Raw genomic sequence first — 7,420 nt, 5'->3', positions numbered from 1 at the left:
GTGAGGATTTTTGTTGTTTTTATATAGAGGAGCAATCCATACTGAAGTCTGTGGTCTTTGAGTCTCATCAGTAACTATTTTAAATCCTCTTTGCTTGCAAAAAACAAGATTGTATCATCTGCATAACCATTACAGCCTGAGGAATTCACAGGGCAGTTCTACTCTGTCCCACAGTGGTTGCTATGAGTTGGGATTACATTGGCAGCAGTGGGTTTTGAATTTGGTCTTAGTCTTCAGAATCAGGATCTGCACTTCACAAGTTTTCAGGTGTATTAGATCCATGGGTACAGTAGCAAATCACCACATACTTGGTGTAGTTCTGGTATGGTGCTATAGGACAAGCACTGGACTGCTAACTGCAAGGTCGGTGGTTCAAAGTGTTCACTTGCTCCTCATAAACCTTATACCAGGCTCAGTAATTAAGTGCCTGAGCTGTCTGGCTGCTAACCTCAAGGTCAGCAGTTCGAAACTACTAGCCATTCTGAGGAGGAAGATGAGGCTTTCTGCTTCCGTAAATATTTACAGTCTCAGAAACCTTACACAAGGTTGCTATGAGTTGGAACCGACTCCATGGCACACCACCACCACTACCACCACCATCCGAAGGTACTTAGCTTCAGTTGCTTTGTAGCTTTACTTGCTTTGAGAAGCCCATGGCTCTGTCATCTGTTATTAGTTCTGTTGCTTCTGTTTGGTGTCACAGTACTCTGTCTGCTGGATTGAGGAGGTTTAGCCCTCAGGGATCTCAGATTTCAAAGGATGTGCTCCATACTCTGGTTGCTTTTCTTGATGATAGTAAGAGCCAATCCTTCATGCCCCCCACCCCCATTCTCTCCTGCTTCTGAGATGACTCATTTTATACCCAGCAGGATGGCAAAATTGTCCAGTCACATATTAGAGATCCAGGTTTAAACAGTCACAATTAATCCAGTTAATAATCACTCACTACTGAGTTATATTACCCTATCAACATCTTCCCTCTCTTTCTCTTATGCAGACCCATCAGGAAAAGCGGAAATATACCCACCCAGTCATTTGGTGAGCGTTATATAGACTATGATTAGAAGAGCCATATCAAGTAATTTACTTTACCACACTTACATATTATTGTTGTTGTTAGGTGTCATTTGAGTCATCACATTGATTTCAACTCATAGTGACCCTATGCACAACAGAACAAAATACTGTCAGGTCCTGCACCATCCTCTCACAAGTGTTGGTATGTTTGAGCCCATTATTGCTGGTATTGTGTCAATCCATCTTGTTGGGAGTCTTCCTTCACACCTAAATAAACAGGATTGAATCTTGCCACCATTTTGATGTGTTTTTACCCCTCAATGGCAACTGTGGGCATTAGATTTGTGATCAGGAAACCTGAGTTCAGGAGAGGAACAAAGATGACAGACTAGGCAGATATGCTAATCACACCCTCTGCAATAAAGATAAGGGAGACCAAATGAAACACACATAGATGATAATTCTGGAACCCTACATTTCAGAGGAAAGGTTAGAAACATAGACTGAACACTTATTGGGAGGAAAGGTTGATCAGGGGCAACAAAAGAGGAAGACAGACAGGTAAAGGGCCTCCCAGCCAGACGCAATTGGAGCCATTTTGAATTTTTGCCAGCAGCTTCAGAAAGACAGGGGCTTGGCAGTGTAGTCATGCCAGGGACTGACAAGTGGAATGGTGTGTGCTTCTTTCTTGTTCCTCAAGTTCCCCTGGTGAGGAGGTGTGGATAGCCTCCACCTTCATCCAACCTCAGTACAGCCCCCTACTGTCTGGGAGTTCACAGCCACAGAGTTGTGAGTTGTACCAGAGTAAGGTGTGTGCCAACTGGGCCCCCTTGGTACCTGGATTTGAGTGGATTTTGCTCCAGATATACAGAGCCCTCAGAGCTGCCTGATCAGCCTTGAACTGGCCCAGCCCCTAGCAACCCTTTGGTCCAGAAGAACAATACCTGGACCTATAGGAACTCTATTTAGGGCTGGAAGCACTGTCATCTCACCTCCTCCCCAACCACTTCCTGAGTTCCTTGATTTACAGGAGTACCTCAGAGCTTTCTTCTCTCTAGGTCCAACACTTGCATGGTTTTTTGTTTCGTTTTTAGTCTCTCATTGTTTTTCTTTGTTTACTTTTGATTCCTCTTCTTCCTCTCTCTCCCTTCCCTTCCTTTTCATCTTTTATGCCTCTGCTTCCATTTTTCCTTTTCTTCTCTTTCTCCTTCCCCACCTCTTCATCTTCTTTCTGTTTGTTTATTTTTTTCTTCTTCTCTTTTTCCCCTTCCCTCTTGATCTTTCTTTGCTACTATCTATTCTTTTTCTCCTTTCATCCTCACTCTCCCTGATTTGGGAGACAACTCAGTCTTCCTTCATGAATACCTCCAACACACTGCATGTAACTATGATTTCTCCACCTTCTTATATTTGTTTATGTATTTGTATATTTTCAATGACATGGAATCATTGTTGTTGTTGTTGTTAGGTGCCATCGAGTTGGGACTGACTCATAGCAACCTTATGCACAGCAGAACGAAATACTTCCCGATCCTGGGCCAACCACACTACTGTTGCCATGCTTGAGTCCATCGATGCTGCCACTTGGCCAATCCATCTCGTTGGGGTCTTCGTTTTTATCTGACCCTCCGCCTTATCAAACATGATATCCTTCTCCAGTGACTGCTCCCTCCTGACAATATGTCTGAAGTATGAGTGACGAAGTCGGGCCATCTTGGCCTCCAAGGAGCACTGTGGATGCACTTCTTCCGAAACGGATCTATTGGTTCTTTTGGCAGCCCATGGCACTTTCAATATTCTCCTCCAACACCATAACTCAAAGGCATCAATTCTTCTACGGTCTTCTTTATTCACTGTCCAGCTTTTGCATGCATATAAGGTTATTGAAAATACCATGGCTTGGGTCAGGTGCACCTTAGTCCTCAAACTGACATCTTTGCTCGTCAACACTTTAAAAAGGTCTTGTGCAGCAGATTTGCCTAATGCAATACGATGTTTGATTTCTTGACTGCTGCTTCTGTGAGTGTTGATAGTTGATCCAAGAAGAATGAAGTCCTTGACAACTTCAATCTTTTCTCCGTTGATAAGAATGTTGTTTATTGGTCCAGTGGTAAGGATATTTGTTTTCTTGACATTGAGATGCAATCCATACTGAAGGCTGTGCTCTTTGAACAGTAAATGTTATTAAGTCTTCTTCACTTTCAGCAAGCAAGGTTGTATCATCTGTATATCGCAGGTTGTTAATGACTCTTCCTCCAATCCTGATGCCACATTTTTCTTCACAGAACCCAGCTTCTCAGATTATTTGCTCAGCATACAGGTTGAATAAGTATGGTGAAACAATACAACCTTGTCACACCCTTTCTTAATGTTAAAACATTCAGTGTTACCATGTTCTGTTTGAACAACTGCCTCTTGGTCCAGGTACAGATTCCTCATGAGCACAATTAAGTGTTCAGGAATACTAATACTTAGCAATGTTGTCCATAGCTTGATATGATCCACACAACCAAAAGCCTTTGTGTAGTCAATAAAGCAGAGAAAAACATCTTTCTGATATTCTCTGCTTTCAGCCAAGATCCATCGGACATCAGCCATGATATCCTGCATTCCATAGCCTCTTGTGGTGTCCTTAGGAGGTGCAAATGGTGGCCAGCTGTTAACCTAAATGTTGGAGCTTTGAGTCTACCCAGAGGCACCTCTGAAGGAAGTTTGGGAGATCTGCTTCTTAAAAACTAGCTGTTGGTAACCCTATGGAGCACAGTATTACTCTGACAAACAAGGGAGTTCCCACAAGTCAGATTCTAAGGCAACTGGTTTATTTATAATGACACTACTATGAATCATCCTAGCTGAAAAAACTTCAGATATCCCAGGGACTCATAAGACAAAACAGAGATTTTGTCCCCTTCTCTTTACTGCTTGCTCACGCAGTTATAAGAGGTGAGGGTGTTTCCAGTTCTGTTCACTGCTGGATTCCAGCACTGAACATAGTGCTTGCACATAGGGTGTGCTCAAGACACATTAGTGGAATGAACAAGTGCATCACCATCATTGGGTAGATGGGGTCCTTTTAATTCAAAGTCATAGATGTATAATCTACTTTTGTCATAAATGTGATTATCCTGTATGAATTGTACTCATTTCTTTTGTATTTCCTTAATAATATATCTAAGAGATCTTCCCTTAATTATATATCTAGACAAAAATCACTTCTTAAAAGCTGAATAAACAGGTCATTCTATTTTGACCCCTCTCTAAGTTCCTTCCATTGTTCACAGTATTAAGCAATGCTATAGGCATTGTTTTTGCATATGCTTCTTGGTGTCTTGCTTGTAGAGTTTCTGCAAGAAAGACACTTGAAGTGAAACTATTACATGGGGCGTTTCTTGTCTCCTGTCACATTCACTGGATTAAACTCCTGAAAACCTGTATTTCCCTTAAGAGAAGCTGAATGGAAATTTCTTTCTCTGGAAGTATTAGGGAGCATCAGTCTTGGGCTTCTAGAGACTACTGGAGATATACAGCCAAACACACCGATTCCTCTATCCAAGCTTGCTCATTCCCACTGCCAACCCTATCGGGAAGAGTAGAACTTCATCCTAGGGTTTCTGAGATTGTACATATTTATAGGAGAAGACACTCGTCTTTTTCCCTTGTAGCTGCTGGTGGATTTGAACTGTCGACCTACCATTTAGCAGGCCAATACTTAATTCACTATTCTTCCAAGGCTCCCTGCCTGCCTATTTACCCCTTTCCCCCGCCCATGATCAAACACTGCCATCAGTTGATTTGTATGCCTAGTGACCCTATTTAGGGATCCGAGGCTGTACATATTGACAAGAGCAGAAAGCTTACACTCTCCCACAGAATGGATTTGAAACTCTGACCTGATTAGAGGATTTGTGGAAAATACAGTGTGAATTGAGAATTTGGAGATTTGAGTTCTAATTTATTTTGCCTTAAAGTGTTGAAATTTCCTTAAAGTGTTGAACTAATGACTTAACCTCTATGGGCCTCAGTTTCTTCATCCATAAAATAAGTTTGAGGAGAATGACAAGTACAAGAGTAAGCAAATCACTATTTAAGGACACTTTCAATGACAACCTACTGGGGTGGGGCTTAGGGTGCCTGTGCTTGCCCCCAGTTTTGTGTGGGAGCCAAAAATAGAGAACTGATGTTTTGGAAAGTGCAGTCAGCCTTACTGGGAAGGCCAGAGCCAGCAGCTGGTGACCTCTGCCCTAGTAATCAGCACATCCCTCCCCCATCTCCTGTCCTGGAGTTTCTGAAGCAGCCAGCTCCTCAGCTGACCTCTGACAAGGGCCTGTTCCCCATCCCTTGCAAAGGGAAGTATGGAAAAAGTCATTTCTGATGGCTGCCAGGTGCCACCACCACCAACATTTGCTGGGGACAGCATACGTAGACCCTGGGTGATCAGTAGCAGCCCCATTAAGCCACCTCTGAATATAATCAGTTTAACCCAGATGCTCTCCTTCCTCCTGAAAGTATATAGGAATAAGATAATTAAGAACAATGTAGCATTCTAGGTATAGATAAATGAAGCCCGGTGCCTGAGATCTTGCTCACAAACAAAAGTTTGCAAAGTGTACAGAGACAGCGTGGCTCCTTTCAGGAACCTTGCTTTATGTTATGTATCCTTAAGAAACTGCACGTTGCTGCTCTAGATCATTTAAGCCTAAAAATTAATATATAACAGCTTGATTGAACCTTTTTTCTGTAAAAATAAAATGTTAGATTGTTAAGAAAAAACTATGAAAATATCTTAAAAGTTGTTCCTGTGAATCATTATGTCCTGTTTTCACATTTCAGTTCTGTATCCTGCCTTAATCACATCCTCCCTTTGTGAATTACATCCTTTCTTTGTAACAAATCCCTCCCTAAAAAAGTAAATAAAAGGCTGAGGTAGAGTGAATTCTGCATGCAATGTTGTGCAATGCTGTGCAATGCTAGGCAATATGTTTGCAGATCTGTCTACCTGCCAGCTTGCATCATATCTGTGTGGTTTTTTTTTTTTTTGTATATATTTCATCTCTCTCCTTCTCTATCACTTTCGCCACCAGATCTCCCTTCTTCGTGACACCCACACTTCCTTGTCGAGGCGGGACCCCAACATAGGACCTCGACAAACATTTGATTTGGTGTCTATGACAGAATGTTGAGCAGTAACACAGTGTGGTGAGGACAAATGCCCTGAAGTCCCATAGATGTTGAGTTGGCTCTGATTAATAGCAACCCTACTGTACAACAGAACAAAACACGGCCCAGTTCTGAGCCATTATCACAATTATTGCTGCTGCCACTGTGTCAATCCATCTTGTTGGGAGTCTTCCTCTTTTTCGCTGGCCATCCATTTTACCACTTATGATGTCCTTCTCTAGGGGTTGGTCCTCCTGATAATGTGTCTGAAGGAAGAGAGAAGTCTTGCCTCCTGGTGTCTAAGGAGCATTTTGTTTGTACTTCTTCCAACAGAGATTTTTTTTGTTCTTCTGACAGTCCATAGCACTTTGAATATTCTTGTCTATCAACATAAATCAAATGCAGTGATTCTCCTATGGTCTTCCTTCTTCATTGTCCAACTTTCACAAGCATATGAGGTGAAATGAAAATACCATGGATTGGGTGAGGCACACTTTAGTCCGCAAACTGACATCTTTACTCTTGAACAGTTTAAAGACTTCTTATGTAGCAGATTTGTCCAGTGTAATGTACCACTGGATTTCTTGAGTGCTGCTTCTATAAACATTGATTGTGGATTCAAGCAAAATGAAGTCTTTGACAATTTCAATCATTTCTCTGTTTATCATGTTGCTATTTATTAGTCCAGTTGTGACCATTTTTGTTTGCTTTACATTCAGGTGCAATCCATACTGAAGGCTGTATTCTTTGATCTTTATCAGTAAGTATTTAAAATCCTCCTTCCTTCAAGCAATCAAGGTTCTTTATGAGTTGTAACCGAAAAACAACCAAAATCAACAAAAACATTGTTTGGCTGAAAGTTGAGCCATGGGGTATTATTATTTTAATATCTCCAAAAAGCATGCTTTATTTTTTTTCATACTTATTGTCTTTATTTCCTTAATTTATAATTTATTGTCCAAAAGTGTGTCCTTGTTATTTTGATTGTTACTGAATAAATACACAGAAGACACAACAATTTAGCAATATCTACATGTACAATATGGGGACATTGATTACCTTCAATTGTGTAGCCATTCTCATCTTTGTTTTACCCCTTTTAACAGAAACTTAAGCTTTCTACCTAACTTTCTGCATTTGACTTAACAATTTGAACCCATGAAAAAATTCAAGTCTCGACTTTCATTATTGAAAGATTCTCTGGGCAAATTATTGAATGATGCAGAAAGCATCAAGAGAAGATGGA

The sequence above is a fragment of the Chrysochloris asiatica genome, unplaced genomic scaffold (assembly GCF_000296735.1).
Source record: "Chrysochloris asiatica unplaced genomic scaffold, ChrAsi1.0 scaffold00057, whole genome shotgun sequence".
NCBI classification, from domain to species: Eukaryota; Metazoa; Chordata; class Mammalia; order Afrosoricida; family Chrysochloridae; genus Chrysochloris; species Chrysochloris asiatica.
This window is presented reverse-complemented; position numbering follows the sequence as displayed.